Consider the following 15,963-nt stretch of genomic DNA (forward strand, 5'->3'; position numbering starts at 1 on the left):
TATCTTTGCTTGGTCCATATAATGTCCTCCCATTCACACATGTGTGACAAGAGGTACCAGGAATTGATTTATTACATTTTACATTTACCTCTATTTGCTTGGCAAATTCTTTTATCCAAAACGATTTACAAAAGAGATAAACATAATCGAGTAACATTAGGTTAGTGCCTGTTTGTTCAGCAAGCATAGTAGGACAGGTAACAAAAGCTGATTGCCACATGTGAACAGATGTAATAACTAATAAATTTACAATCATAGATTACAATCAATAATACAATTAAGCTTAATCTAACAATCAACAATATAAAATATCACAGAGCAAAGATTTTTTCTTCTATCAATTAGAGAGATATTCATAGAAAAGATACATTTTCAGTTGCTTCTTGAATATAATAAGGGAGTCAACAGTACAGATGAAGGTGGGCAGCTCGTTCCACCATCTAGGAACTACACAGGAAAAGAGTCTGGGTTAACACTTTATACCACGCAGAGACAGCATCACCAGATGCTGTTCTCTGATGGACCTGAGTGGGCAAGAAGGAGCATACCGCCTCACCAGTGTCCCAAATACAGAAGTGCTTACCCACTGACTACTCTGTAGGCAAGCATCAGAGAATTGAACTTAATGTGTGCTGCTACAGGCAGCCAATGTAGTGACCTGAGGAGAAGAGTGACACGTGCCCATCTAGTCTGGTTAAATACAAAATAGGTCTGGACCATCTGCAGTGGCTTGATAGCACATGTGAGTATTCCTGCCAGAAGTGAGTTGCAGTAGTCCAGATGCAACAACAACAACATTTATTTCTATAGCACATTTTCATACAAGCAATGTAGCTCAAAGTGCTTTACATGATGAAGAAAGAGAAAAAAGACAAAAAAAATAATTAAAATTAGGGAACACTAATTAATATAGAATAAAAGTAAGGTCCAATGGCCAGTGAGGACAGAAAAAACAAAAAAAACTCCAGATGGCTGGAGAAAAAAAATAAAATTTGCAGGGGTTCCAGGCTATGGGACTGCCCAGCCCCCTCTAGGCATTCTACCTAACATAAATTACCTCAATCAGTCCTCACTGTATTCAGGGTTCACATGGAAGAACTTAATGATGACAGTCATGTGGACTTCTGGCCTTTAATCCATCAATGTAAGGACATCACGGTGCTTTGATTAGGTGGTAGTGGCGCAGATCGCCACCACAGAAAACCGGAAAAAGAACAGAAGAGAAAGTAGAGGTTAGTATGAATTTTGGAGCCACCATGAATAATAATGATAATTATTATTAATAATAAGACCAAAGCCTGGACCAAAAGTTGTGTTGCATACTCTGTCATATACATAGATAGATAGATAGATAGATAGATAGATAGATAGATAGATAGATAGATAGATAGATAGATAGATAGATAGATAGATAGATAGATAGATAGATAGATAGATAGATAGATATTTTATTAATCCCAAGGGGAAATTCACATACTCCAGCAGCAGCATACTGATACAAAAAACAATATTAAATTAGAGAGTAATAAAAATGCAGGTAAAACAGACAATAACTTTGAATAATGTTAACGTTTACCCCCCGGGTGGAATTGAAGAGTCGCATAGTTTGGGGGAGGAACGATCTTCTCAGTCTGTCAGTGGAGCAGGACAGTGACAGCAGTCTGTCGCTGAAGCTGCTCTTCTGTCTGGAGATTATACTGTTTAGTGGATGCAGTGGATTCTCCATAATTGATAGGAGCCTGCTGAGCTCCCGTCGCTCTGCCACAGATGTCAAACTGTCCAGCTCCATGCCAACAATAGAGCCTGCCTTCCTCACCAGTTTGTCCAGGCGTGAGGCGTCCTTCTTCTTAATGCTGCCTCCCCAGCACACCACCGCGTAGAAGAAGGCGCTCGCCACAACCGTCTGATAGAACATCTGCAGCATCTTATTGCAGATGTTGAAGGACGCCAGCCTTCTAAGGAAGTATAACTGGCTCTGTCCTTTCTTACACAGAGCATCAGTATTGGCAGTCCAGTCTAATTTATCATCCAGCTGCACTCCCAGGTATTTATAGGAATTAAACCCTCTGCACACAGTCACCTCTGATGATCACAGGGTCCATGAGGGGCTTGGTCTGACCTTGTGGATGTTAAACAGCATGAACCTGCATGAATGAGAAACAGTGCAAATGTGATCAGAAAAAGATAGCTGCTCATCAATCACCACTCCAAGCTGCATACTAACTTGGCAGCTTTAAATGACAGTGAGCCAAGCTGTACAGAGATGGGGAGTTGAATAGACTGGCTGGCATGTAAAGCTGTAGATGGTGGACCTTCATCCAGGTTGAGAAATCAGTAAGACAAGCAGAGACTCTAGCTGATACTATATTGTCCTCCGGAGGGAACGACAGTTACAGCTGTGTATCATCAGCATAGCAATGATAAGAGAACCCTTGGGATGGATGATGGAGCCCAGCAAGGTGGTGTACAGAGAGAAAAGTAGGGGACCAAGCACCAATCCCTGGGGTACACCTGTGCATGTCTGCTGCACCCTTGACAACTCTCCTCACCAGGACACACTGTAGGATATGCCCGAGATATAGGACTTAAACCATCTGAGGGCAGTCTACATATTGCTAAGGTTAGAGAGGCTGTGCCGAAGGAAATCTTGGTTGACTGTGTTGAACGCAGAGGAGAAATCTAGCTGGTTCAGGACTGATGACATGATAGTAGCTCTAGCAAATTGTAGCTGATCAGCCACAGTTAGTACAGCCATCTTAGACAAATGGTTTCTCTTGGAGCCAGACTGGTTGGTATTGAACAATCCATTCTGTACAAAATGCACAAAAAAAATTTTATTTTATCTGCGTTTTTACATGTGGCCTAGGCAAGCGTCTCAATATGACTGACACACAATCGCAAATCATTTGTATAGATAATTTCACTGTACATTTACAGTATGTTTAGCTGATGTTTGACAGCACACTATATAAAAAGGCTTGCAGTCCTCTCATAAGGTGTGCCTTTCAGATGAGTATATTAAAATTATTAACTAAACAAACACGGTGGGGGTAGGGGTTGTTCTTAAAAAGATGTGCTAGTTTCTCTTTGTTCAGTGCTCTCCTTCATTAGTATTTTTATGAAGATCTGATTTAAAGAATATTAAGCAAATATTTGTGTCATTACCAGGTAAACTGAATGTCCTTTTCAAGGATCTATATCGATTTCTTCTTGTGTGGCTCATTTGCTTATTGACACCAGAGCTGCTTCCCTCAGTAAAATTAGGTTGAGAACCCCTGGATTATCAGGTGTGCAAAAAACTGTGCTGAAATTGCTAGATTTTTCTATAGAAAAGATGAAGCCTAAAAACTCTCCGAATTTAGCATTAGCAGGCTAATTAGAAGAAGCTAATATTAGTTTTGTCAGGTCGCATGACCCCTGATGTTATGGTAATTTGAGTGGAAGTTACACAACTGCCAATAAGCAAGTGGTCAACATTAATGTTTCTGATGATGATGGAGTCCATGCCCCACCTGACGATCAGCAAGCGAACCCTTACAGTGTTTCTGTAGACCCTGCATTATGGAGACCATAATTTCATGTCCTTTGTCTATTTTTCTTTTCTTTTTGTCAATTTGTTCAAATTTTCAGACTATACCCTGCTTCTATACACATAGCTAAAAGGTATTGTGTTTAATTCTTTTTCAGTTTAATGGCACTATTTTTTGTTTTGTATTTTGTTCAGGTTTTATGACAGTGCTATTAACAAAATGTTAGTGCCCTTTCGTTATTGTGTTCATTTGATTCAATTTTTGGACGAAATGAAGTAGATATAGCTACTTAAAGAAAAATGTTAAGAAGCCAAAGATAGTAATTTTGTGTTTGTTTTTTTTTTGGAAAGAACAGGCGGTTGGTGATTCATAGATCATTACCAATTATAAGTAATTAATTAAAAAGATTCTAACACTCTCATAGAATGTAAGAAAATTAATACATGCTGCAGGTGTCTGTCCTTCGAAAAATTGTTTGCTTTTAATATTCGAATGCGCAGGTTAATCGGTCTCCGTGTGCGTATATGGGGGCACCGGAGGTGCTGTTGCCCAAGGGTACCAGAGGTTTAATCCAGCCCCGACAGGCGATTCCAAATTCACATGGCCCTTAGATGGATTGGCAAGTATTTGTGCCGCCTGTCGCAGGTGGGGATGACTTCGTCCCGCGATCTTGTATCAGATTAACTGAGTTTGACAATGTTATGCTGTTATATAAAGTACTTAATGTATAATTAGATGTTAATTCAGATCAGGCTATACAGTATTGAAATTCTCTTCTGTTTTTTTTTTTGTTACGGAAATCCTGGATTTCAGAAGGGTTCTCTTCCTTTGTTGCCAAAAGAAAGCAAGTTATCACTGGTGCAGTGGCGTTTTTAAGTCAGTAGAAAAAGTCGTGTAATTCGGAAGAAGCAGACGCGACACTTTGAAAACTGCGCTGCCTTTCTTTGACTCTTCTGCGCTGCTGACACAACACTTGGCAGCCTGATTGGCTGCCTGTGAAGACGGATTACAAATACTGATGCTCCGGCTGCTCTCTCTCTCTCTCTCTCTCTCTCTCTCTTTCTCTCTTTCACACTCTCTCCTTTTCTAGGATATCTAGTTCCTCCGCACTAAACAGAAAATACCTTTTTTTTCTCATTCCTTCCCCACCCCCCATGTGAATGTCAGTGTAGCTCTGGTTGGATGTCAGCTGCTCGGCTTCCCTTTTCTCTTGAGTTACCGAGAGACGTCTACAGCACGCTGCCTCAGTGGCCGGCTGATGCGAGGAGGAGGCATCTTCAGCACCACAAGCTCTGGCGCGTTTGACTGGGCAGGCGGGCACACCTCGGGCTCATACCTTTTCTAGTGGGTGCCAACTTGCCGTGTTCGTCCCACTGAACAGCTTTTTTGGATCTTGCTGTTTCTTTACTCGTTTCCCCTCCCTCTCTCTCAGACTGGGAACTTCTTTACATTTGTAATCCTCGAGGCAGCGTTCTGCTTGCTCCAGCCCGAATCTTTCTGCGTCTCATGGTAAGTGTCAGCATGTTTGGCTTCTGCTCTGCCTTTTTTTTTTTTTTTTTTTTTTTTTGCTGCAGTGCACTCTCGTCTTGGCCGCACAGTTCTTTGACCTTCACTATCCTACCCTGAGACACGACCGTTTGTGTTCTGTAACCCTGACAAATGAATTGTGCATCTAATTCTAGGCTGCCGAGATGACTCTTGTAAAATTATAAAATGATGTGTAGGTGGTCAGCAGACGTCCTTTTCCTGCATGAAGGACACGCCAGGATCTGTTCTTTCAGTGGCAAATCTTCAATTACAAGGAGCTAGCGGAGCGTTAAATGCCTTTTCCACTGTTTGCATAAGCTGAAATGAATTATGATGGAGATACTCTGCAATGATTGTGTACGTCAGCAAGAAAACCCGGTTTGCTAGATTGCCCTGAGCAGGAGTTAGACGGTCAGCCATGCAGCTCTAGTGAGTATTTAGTGCTGCATGTGTCTTTGTGACAACAACATACGTAGGAGCTCCCACACCGGGAAATCAACACGTGAGTCGCTCCTGCACCGTTTCAAAAAATAAATAAATACAAGAAAGGAGGAATACCTAAATAAATATACAGCATAGACATTTAAAAATAATGCTATAGACAAATTTAAGTTATGGAATTCACTTTAAGTTAGTCGAATAGATCGTTTCAAAGGCGGTTCACATGGAACCAGCAACTAAAAAATTAAATCTATTGAGTTATGTAAAGCATACATGCCCCACTCCCAAATTCCAACTGTCTGTAGCATCAGCCCCTTGGACACCCTGGAAGTTCAGCATCCTTGGCATTTGGCCAAATCAGCCACCTTGGCAAAAGAAGAGTCTTTATCATGCACTCTTTCTTACCACCCCTCCTTTTACGAACAGTACAAAGCAATCTGCCATAACATTCCAACTGTGTCTTAACTGACATTGTATAGCGCAGGGATGTCGTACCAATTAGTGCTGTTGTTTCTCAGCTACAGGGACTTGGGTTCAGTGCCTGTGTGAAGATTACATAGTTTCACAAGGATGTGCGTTTAGCATCCATAAACTGCTCTGGTATGAATGAGTGAGGGTGTGTACATGATTTTGGCCTACAAGAAACTACAATCCCAGTCATAGTTGGTTCCTATAAATTCTCCAACTGTCCAGAAATAGGATGCAGCACTCTGTGATGCTTTTGTAATTATGTTGAAAATGTATGGATACTGTTCTCTCTCTCTCTATATATATATATATACATATACAAAAATATGCATGTATTTACTGTATATATTTACATACATATGTATATACAATCTTATACATAATGTGACCAAGAATCTATATATGTGCACGATATACTGTACATACAGGGCTGTGAATGGTGCTATACATGAAAAGTACAGTGATAAGAAGGGGACTATATAATAGGCAGATGAGAATGAGGATGTTCATATGCTATATAGATCAATGGTTACGTATGAAAGGAACAGATAGATAGATAGATAGATAGATAGATAGATAGATAGATAGATAGATAGATAGATAGATAGATAGATAGATAGATAGATAGATAGTAAGCATGGGGTTGCGTCTTGACCAAGATGGTGTATGATTTATTACCGGGCTGAGAGGCTGCAGTACTGAATGGTTGAGTAGGAAGGCAGGCAGTTCCCTGCCTCTGCCAGGAATTTGGCAGGAGGTGCCAACTTTGAGTGAATATGTTGGTGTCCCAGCAGGGACGGACTGAAGTTTCTTACATGGCCTGGAGGCAAATGTAATGGAGGAACTTGGAGTGACAATCTATTCAGACCATTGCCTCCCCTGATATGTTAGTGGTCAGCATCCCTGGGTTAGAATTTCCACATGGACACCCGCAGGGCATTCTGGGATCTGTAGTCCCATGGGGCAGCCCTGTTGAGTTCTGTCCAGTTGGGTTCTGCCAGGGGGATGCTGCCGGGATTAGTAAACCCAACTTTAAGGGACTTCCATTTTACATGGAAGTGCTTACAGCAGGTTATGCCCTAGCATGGGAAGTGCTCCCGGGTCATAGATTAAAGAAGCTGCTCAACCTCACCTAGGTGAGTTAGAGTGAGGTATGGAGGACGGACAAAGTTTGCCTGGAGGAATTGAGGAGAAGAAATAATAAGAGAGAGAAGAGAGAATTGTGGTTATGCAAATGGTGTTGAGAAGCCTTTAGTAAGGTATTGTATTAAAAGAACCTTTTAATTGAACCAGGAGTTGTGTCTGTGGGGTTCTATCTGGGGTTCGGGGTGCTGCAATACCCTCCATAGGTGATAGATAGATAGATAGATAGATAGATAGATAGATAGATAGATAGATAGATAGATAGATAGATAGATAGATAGATAGATAGATAGATAGACAGCTATGAAATACACTCTACCTGATACTCAGAGAGCATAGGTGCTATTCTAGAATAGCAGATATTTAAAGAGCTGATATAAGAGATAAATACAATACTGTAGGTAGGGAATATTCCTTTCAGTTCAGTTCAATTTATTTTTATTTAGTACTTTTCACTTTGAATAGGCTGAGAGCATCTATTCAGATAGATACATGAAAGGGGATATATAATAGATAAACTTTTAAGGCATATATAAAAAACAAGGAATATCAGTTTAATTCAAGGTGATTTGTTGTTGTATAGCACTATTGTATAATACAGGCTCAGAGCAGCTACTCATATAGATAGATAGATAGATAGATAGATAGATAGATAGATAGATAGATAGATAGATAGATAGATAGATAGATAGATAGATAGATAAGAAAGGTGTTATATAATAGATATGTGTTAAAGACACTAGATATATAATAAAGATGTTATATAAAATATACATGTTAAAGGCATTATATAGTAGATAAGTAGAAACAACAAGTAGAAAGTATTTAGTTCAGTTCAGTTATTTTTGGGGTAGCACCAAGCAAGTACTCAGATAGGGAAACAAGGAAGGGGCTATATTGTTTCACTTATATTAATTTCATTTGACGTGTCTTCCTTAAAGTCACACTCAGTGTTTAGGCAGTAGATTTGTCACCATACACCTTTTAGCATCTAAAACATCTCTGTATTTGAACACTGATCCTTTTACCTGACAGTACCAGCATGTTGCAAACAGTATATGCTCGTTGAGGAATAAAGTATTAAAATGGCTATAAAATGTGATATTAGCTGGCAACCCCACAGGAAGAGCTACTATGACCTGAGAGCTCTTACTTCCTAATGTATGTGCTAAAAACAGTGAAATCTGCTCTCTTTTATGAAACTCAAGTACTTTTTCAGCAGCAAGAGGGATGAAGCCGACCTGGTTTTCTTTCCAATTATGGTTTTACTTGTGTAATATGAGAAAGTATGTAATAAAAGTAACATTTGTAGTTAACTTTTAATTTATCATGCTTGGCACTGCAATCCAGTAGCAGATAAGCAGGTCCATAATATGGATGGACTGATAAAATATGATTTACTGTAATATGTTTTGAAAACATTATCTGCATATAATAGCAAATAAAATGTTAAACATATTCCATTTAACCCACATTTAGATTGAGAAAGTTAATTGAAGTGAATCTGACTGAATAGTAAGTGAGTCTGCATGATTAGATTAGCAGTATGTAGTATAACCTCCAGATCAAAAGGGAAGCCCAACTAGTGCTTCAGTATCTGCGTAAGTCTTCTCCAGATTCCTCCCACATTTGTCAGACATGCAGTGATTGCTAACACTAAACTGTTGGCTTTGCATCAAGCCTGTTTTTATTGATAATGCAAGAAGGACACAATGTGAGCGAATGTTGCTTTGGGTCTAAGTATGTGCCTCAATAGGCTGGTGCCCAATGTAGGGCTGGCTCCTGCTTTACTTCAAATGCTGCTAGGTTAAAGTCCTGCTGCCTGTAACCTTGTTTTACAATTAGTATATTCAAAAAATGGTTGCCTGAATGTGCAGTATCTCTAATTTCTAAAAGTAATGGTCATTAATCTTGTCACTGGGTCTCCTTTATAGCTTGCTTTTTTTTGTTCCATTTGGTTGCTGAATTGATGGCAAACTGCTGAATTTTGTTAAAGTGCTCATTTAAACAGGTGCTACATTTTTGCTCCCTTTTACTGTAGAAATATGTAATTGTGGTACATGTGTGAAAATACACAAAAACATGTGACTTTCATGCAAAGATCTTGACTGATTTTTGCTTCTGGCAAGGCTGTGGAGTCGGAGTCGAGGAGTCGGAGACAATTTTGGGTACCTGGAGTCGGGTTCAGAGTCGGCAAAAATGTACCGACTCTAACTGCTAATAAATTTAAATTGTAATAAAAAAAAATACAGCAAGTTCAAATGTCCCATTTCACAAACAGTAGTCATAATTAAGTACTTATCTGATGTAAGAATAAAGCCCAGTGCATAGTTGTGTTACTACTAGTGTGAAGTTCAGGTGAGCTATTCTACAACCTGACATTCACATATTGTAATCTGGATTATGGTACATTACAAAAAGTGTTTTAATTTTATTTCAGATATAATGTGTTTAACAAGTTAATATGAGTGTAAACAAGTGTAATGATGTAGGTGGAGGTGTGTGCTATGGCCTGAGGTATGTTCAGGGGTTCTTGTCTTTTGTTTAAACTGGCCAATATGGTAGAGAGTCAGTTTCCTATCCAGTAGTTCTGTGGTTAGATGACGTGTATGTTGTCTTCCTTTAATCAACATGGAAAATACATTAGCATATTAAATACAGAGGAGTCAGAGTCGGGGAGTCAGAGTCAGAAGTACCGGAAACTAAGGAGTCAGAGTCGGAGTCAAAGGATTTATCTACCGACTCCACTTCACTAGCTTCTGGAATGATTTGATATTTTGCTGTTTAATTTAAATATTACAAAAATAATAGACAATATGACAGACACAAAGTAATAATGTTGATAACTCATCATGTTTGCCCGCTTGCAAAAATATTCTGAAACAGGGAAAAAAACTGTGTAAGAGAATTAAGCCTAAACAGGAAAATGATTAGGCTGCCTTTAAAAGGAAAGAAATGTTAGTAATACATTTCTATCTATCCTCATTCAGTTCAGGGTCTCAGGGATCTCAAAAGCATAGAGCCATGAACAGGAGTCAACTCTGGATAAGGCCCATTACAAGGGACACTTACAACATCAAAGTCATTCATAACAGGGAAAATTAGAGTCAATAATCAAGCTAACAGAATGGCTTCAGTATGTGGAATGAAAAGCCTGATTGCTGAAAAATAAATGTAATGCAGCAATTGCATAATGTGCAAACCACTTACTTTGGCACCTAAGGTCTCATTTATTGAACTTGATTTGAGCTTGAAAATACGTGTATTCCAAAAACCAGGAAAATGTGTTTGCCTAAAAAAGCGCTATATAAATGTAATGAATTATTATTATTATTATTATTTGTACAACCTGACATACACACATTTGTCTGCAATTTACTGTTTATAAATCACAATCATCTTGTAAATGTGCTTATGTGAACATGCCTTGAGCCCTGCCCGGTTGCCACTTTGAAACAACCGTATATGGACCATGCTAATCAACCTCACACATATATAATGAACAGATTTACCAGTATAGTGAGACAATAGTAACTAGAGAAGAAAGGCAAAAAGGAAAGTTTTGAAGACTGTGAGACAGAAGTTGCAAAGAAGTCTGCAAAATGGAGACTAAAGTCAAAGAACCTTTATTTGGTAGCCTAAGCACAGGTGTTACCAACAAGCACATAATAATATAGAATGCCAGCATGTTACTGCTGCCATGATGCAGTGAGCTCCACCAGTCACACCATGCCTGAAATAAAAAAAAAGGTCTGATCTAAGGTGAAAAAGTGTATCGCTCATCACTGAGAGAGTGAGTACAAAAGAAGGAGGAAAAAGCACATATACACTCTCTGATTTTTATCTGCGAATAGCGCCTGTAATTGGATATTTGGTTTGGATATTTACTTTCTGTTGTTATGTCAGAACAGTTCTGATTTTTTTTCTGTCTTATCTTGGCTTCACAGATGACTTGTGAGTTAATGGAATGTCACTGCTAATGATTAACAAAAGCAGCTTCATTCTCATAAAGTGCCCTTGTAGCAATATGTGTGTAGTCAATTGTGCTGATTATGTTAGGAAAACCGGACACTGCTGAAAATTGCCTTTTTATGTTGGCATGTACACCCACACCATATGGAAACTAAATGCAGTACCTCGCCTCTCAGTTTATTACTTTTAGTACAGCAGGCTTTTTAGTACAGGACTGAGATATTCCTTGCCTATCAGCAAGTTCTATTTGTTACATAGCTGTTACCAGAAAGCCAATTGTACTTAAAACCTGGATATGAACAGGTAGAGCCCGATATCGGGCCATCTGTCTTTTTAATGCCAGGCTCAGTTCAGCACATAGTTCCAAGAGGATGGCTTTTAGAAGCCTAATTCTGCTCATATGCCATTTAACGTCATTGGCAAAAAATCCCGCCAGTCCCTAAAAGCTCATTCCCTTCATTTATGACAATTTGCATAGTCTTCAACTAGTGCCAAATAAGTCATGTTGTTTCAAACCATTAAGTTATGAATAGTCTATAGTGCATATTTATAGCTTTCTGTACTCAGGGAGTGAATCACACCCGTGTGTTACTTAATGCAATTATAATAAGTGTTTACATTGGCTTCTAATCCTAAGAAATGACAACAGGAAGCCAATATGAACTGAGGAAAACCCAAGAAGTTGTTCAGTACAAATACACAGCATTGTCTTAAAAGTCAACTACAGTAGACTGTATACATTATATTCATCACTTTTTAGGTTTAATATGTCTGTCACATTGACACAGTTCATAATAATTGCTCCGTGATATGAATTATTATACAAGTGAATCACCTTTTAACTGGTTTCACTGCATTTCCGTACTTTATCGGTTAACTTCATTTCCCACTTTCTTCAAAATGTGTACGGATGGATGGGAGTTACCATAAATATATACAAGTTTTCCTGTAAAGTTTTCTTTTATAAATTCCAGCCTTTACATGAAAAGTTTGAGCCTCTTATTGTGAATATGGAAGTTTTATAAATCTGACCCCTGGAGCTGTGAGACACTGACATCATTATAAACTGTAGAATGTGTCTTCATTAAAGCCCAGCTTGGGCAGATAGACTTCTTATTTTATTTATATCTCTCCTAATGACCCCTCCTTATTGTGTTTTTTAAATAAGCCCTTTATTTGATATTTTTTATTGTTGGGTTCAGTGGTGCAGAAAGTTTTATTGGATTGCTAGATAAATGGATTATGGTTGTCTTTCCTACTTATATTGGTTTTTAGAATATTGCACTATTGCATCTATAAGAGTTGGTTCCATGATGTAAAATCACTCACTTGTGTTTTCTTATATTTTTATTAAGCTTTGACAATAAGTTTAATATTTTTGGATCATTGTATATTTGTATTTTAATGCCTGTCATTCTTCAATACCAGGTGAATTTGTACAGCTATAACCATACTCAGATATGGCACGATGGTATAGTGGTTAATGCTGCAGCCTCCCATAGTGTCCAATGCTCAAATCCTGGCCTGGTGACTGGTTGTCAGGAACTTGCCTATTTTCTCAAAGGAGCTTGCATATTTTCTCAAAGCCTCACTTACATAGACATATAGATTAAGCTGATCAATGGCTCTAAACTGTCCCAGTGTGAGTTACTGTGGATTTGTTTATGTCAATGTGCCCTGTGATAGTTTATTTCATACAGGAATGGTTTTTACCTTGCAACTAATGCCTTGGGATATTCCAGCTTCATACACTGTAATCCTTTATTAGAATGTCCATATGCAGTGTTTTTTTAATTCATTAAATTAACATTAATATTTTTTTTATTACCATTACCTTTTTCTTTAAATATTTTAAGCTAAAACAAAAAAAGGCCCAAATATAAGTTTAGTAAGTTTTTAGATGAACCTAAGAGGACTAAGGTCTAAACACTTTGCTGATGCTAGAAATGCATTATGTAAAAATGAAACATAACTACTACATGTTCCAATTTTTACCCTTTTAATTTAATTTCCAACATTAAATATTTTAATAAGTTAAGCTATACGAGTAAGTGCATTGGGGTTATTTTTTGCTATGCAATTGTCCTACATAAGGTAAAGATTTTTTATTTCTTTGTACTAGTAAACTATTATATTGATGTAAGCTCTGCAGCATGATGATTTTTTGTTGAGTTTGCTCCAGTAGCACATGTACTAAAAAGTCTAAAAATAGAATAAAATTTGAAAAAATAAATGTAAGTAATTGTTCTATACCTCTTTACTTGTAGTGCTAACTTTCAAAAGTTGCTGTATAAAGCAGAGATTGATTAAAGCTTGCAGCCTTGCCCTTAAATTGTATTAAGCATATAGTTTAGCATTTTCATATAATAGTAAGGATGGGACCACTGAGGACTGTGAGAATCTTAAGCCTGGTGTGGGTACCCAATTTACTTTGGGTTATCTTACTGTATCCAACCCATCATAACGTGACATGGCCATTGGAGAAAATGGCACTCAACCATATGCTTTTGTAGACTTAATAGTTAAATATAAATATTTTACCTATACAAACAGTGAGAATGCAATTTGATGTAATCATAAACAAACTACTTCATTGTCTAATGTAACGACCTGGAAGAAATAAGGCAAATAAGTTAATTGTAGCTGAAAAAAATTGGCACTGCAGTGAACATTTGGATTATTGAAGAAAGGAATGAAATTCCCATTTGGAATTCTACATTGGCTTAGATACACAGTAATGCTACCAACCTTAGCTGTTGTAAAAGGAATAGACTCAACAGACTTAAAAATGTTTTGTTTGGGGCAGCCATCCGTATATTATTCCTGGCTGCAAAAGAGTCTTGTTAAATACAGAGATGTTCTCTATACCGAGTCCAAAGCAGAACTGACGATGGGTTGTCAAGATGGCGGTTTTAACGGATAGGACAGGAAGTGATGTAAGGGAACCGGAAGTGATGTTCTTCATTAGTCAGAGTAGGTGTTGGAAGTGATAATCTTCTAGGCGCCGGAACTGGAAGTGATATTCTTCTAGGCACAGGAACCGGAAGTGACGTCATCTGCTTTAAACCAGACAGGTTTTCCCGCGGCTGGTCTGTAGAAATAACAGGAGAAGGTGTAGTGCACCCCGCCACCCCTGGCCTGGCGTGGAATTACCTTTGCTTGGTCCATACAACGTCTTCCTAGTCGCACATGCATGACACTGTATTTATATTGTTTTCTTTTTTGGATTTTCTCATTTTATGGCACCAAATAAATAGATGTCTTTTCAACAGATTCATTCTTCCCCAAAATTTTCTAATTCATACATTTATTATACAGAACTTTTACTTGGCTTGCTGTTTTATGTGGCGAGTCTTACTTAGTGCTACTAATACAGTAATTTGTTTTATTTTCTTATTCTATCCATTAATTTTTCTCTTCACAACCTGCTGAACAAACACTTCTGGCTTCTTCTCTTTTGTGTCCCAGTTCAACATCCTCCATTAGGGCATCCATCCATGTCTTTTCAGCCTTTGTCTTTACCTTTTGCATTCAAGCATACAGTGCTACTTAAAAGACCATGGCTTTACTTACTTGGACTTTGTTATTAATGCAACATCTTTGAATTTCAGTCTGGTTTTTCACTGATTTTTTCATGTCTTACATATAAATGGCATTTTTTTGTATCATAATGAGGTATAAAGTAGTTACGCCACATCAGCTGTTTTAGAGATTCTGAGGTAGACAGCCTGCTTATCAGCACAGAAGAACTTCACCTAATACTGTCTCTTTAGCTCGTTAAAGATGGGAGACTCCCTAGTCAGTTTACAGATATGTTTTATACAGCAGTTGATTAACTAGACTTGATGTCTTTCTTGTATTGTAATTTCAACATCTAATCCTAATTACAGGGAGTTTTAGCAGGTTCTGAATTTCATTTTCATCTGTGCAACAACTAAAGAGGGGTACATAATAGGCTTTTGGTGATTTAAGCATTAGATTTATAAAAAAATGCCATGATCTTACCATATGCACTTACTAAGTGTATTTGGCGACATTTTGTGTACTTCATAAAATCAGTATTACAACATAAAAATTCAAAATTATTATATCAGTGCCATATGATTAGTAAATAAAACCATATTCAGGTTATTCTTATTCACAGAAAATCTTTAAAGCTGGTTTTGCGATTGTGAACTTTAAGCTTGCATTCAGGATATGCAGGAAATATTAGCCTATGTTACTTATGTGTGCAACAGGGACACCTTCAGGGCTCAAACAAGGTATGTAATTCCCTGCCAGGGCCAGAGGAGGCGCTGCTGCTAACAGTGTCATCTTTTTTCCCCTCTACAGCAGCGAGAAGCTGCCCCTTGAGCGAAACTAACTTCACCCCTTCTGGCCTGAGAATGGAGCTCTGACACTGTGACCTACTCTTAGGAGCAATTTTAGAAAAAGCTGAAAAGCTCCCTAATACTTTGGGTAGTCACCCTGTGTTCATTCCACGTGTCTACACCTGATAATAACACTTACATAAGACTAATATTTAATGGACAAATTAATTCAAATTTAATATTTTACAAACTCCAAGGCTTTAATTTTCCAGGTCTCTCCCGCCAACTTTTACAATTGACACAACTTTAAGGCTAGAAAGTAAACTTGTCAGTTGAAGAATAATCCATTATTTCAGAATTTTCATTATTTCAGAACCCTAATTCCTATAAGACAGCTGCTGTCCTGTTGTTTTAAAGGTGTCTCACATAAATAATCAGACTTTGTTATTACTTATGCTTGTGTACTAATCCAAAACTACTAACCTTAACTGCAATAATTACTCATAGCTAGAGACTGCATCCAATTTGCTTCAGTATCATTCAACTATATGTCGTATGTGTTTGCACTACAT

At 38.0% G+C, this 15,963-nt stretch overlaps 2 protein-coding genes across 3 annotated transcripts in view; one reads left to right on the forward strand and one right to left on the reverse strand.

Annotated features, from left to right (window-relative positions):
* The window catches only part of LOC127528026 (craniofacial development protein 2-like), a 1,148,403-nt gene that overhangs the window by 854,891 nt on the left and 277,549 nt on the right, over positions 1-15,963 (reverse strand). The gene's annotated exons all lie outside the window — the stretch shown is intronic.
* LOC114662745 (anoctamin-4) overlaps positions 4,379-15,963 on the forward strand; it is a 391,274-nt gene continuing 379,689 nt past the window's right edge. For both annotated transcript variants that reach the window (XM_028816398.2, XM_051928521.1), the window contains exon 1: positions 4,379-5,039. The gene's annotated coding sequence lies outside the window, so the exon portion shown is untranslated. The remainder of the gene's footprint in view (positions 5,040-15,963) is intronic.

The sequence above is a fragment of the Erpetoichthys calabaricus genome, chromosome 1, assembly GCF_900747795.2.
Source record: "Erpetoichthys calabaricus chromosome 1, fErpCal1.3, whole genome shotgun sequence".
NCBI lineage: Eukaryota > Metazoa > Chordata > Cladistia > Polypteriformes > Polypteridae > Erpetoichthys > Erpetoichthys calabaricus.